We start from the raw sequence: 758 nt of genomic DNA, 5'->3' as shown, positions 1-758 counted from the left end.
GATCGTAATGACACTAAACCACCGAGATGAGGGTGAAATATTTGGAAAAAAAGCAACATTTCTTACACATAAAAAGGCAGAACGACGGGATGTCCATTCTGTCTCGACGTTCTTTGTTCCTCTGAATCAGTTTCAGGCAGACGGCTAGCCACATCCTGAGCTCAGAGCGGAAATCTTACAAGTGAAAAGCTGAGCAGCAGAAACACAGACCCAGCGTAACTCTATCTGCAACTCATACATGTCATTGACATTGACATTTTCTTGAAATACCACACAACATTGAGTGGGCATATATGGGGAATAACGTAGGGCATGTTTCACAATATATCCAAATAATGAAACTAAGAGTCTACAGCTCTGCTCTCCACAGTGTTGCTTTGAGCTGCATAACATCAGGACCCTAACATGCTCACAGTGACAGTGCTAACATGCTGATGTTTGTCAGGTATCATGTCTAACAATGTTTTCTAAATGGCACTAGACACAAAGTAGGCTACAGCCACAGAGGCTGATTGTAATGTTATAAGTTTTGCAGACATTTGGTCATAAACCAGCAAATGAACAAATTAAAACTTGAGCAGATAAAGGTGCTGAAGAAAAGGTTAGCAGGTCAGTTAGGGGTCAGGGTTGTCATGATTCAACATGACGATATTTCACTCTGGACCAAAATGGTGGCCCAACTGATTGACCTTACCATCCCTGGAGCCGCCATGCTGCTAGCACGGCTAAAAGAGAAAAGGTGTTTGATGAGTCACATT

Source organism: Seriola lalandi, unplaced genomic scaffold, assembly GCF_002814215.2.
Source record: "Seriola lalandi dorsalis isolate HSWRI2012SDOR001 ecotype SW California unplaced genomic scaffold, Sedor1 jcf7180002051654, whole genome shotgun sequence".
NCBI lineage: Eukaryota > Metazoa > Chordata > Actinopteri > Carangiformes > Carangidae > Seriola > Seriola lalandi.
Note: the sequence above shows the minus strand (reverse complement) of the source record.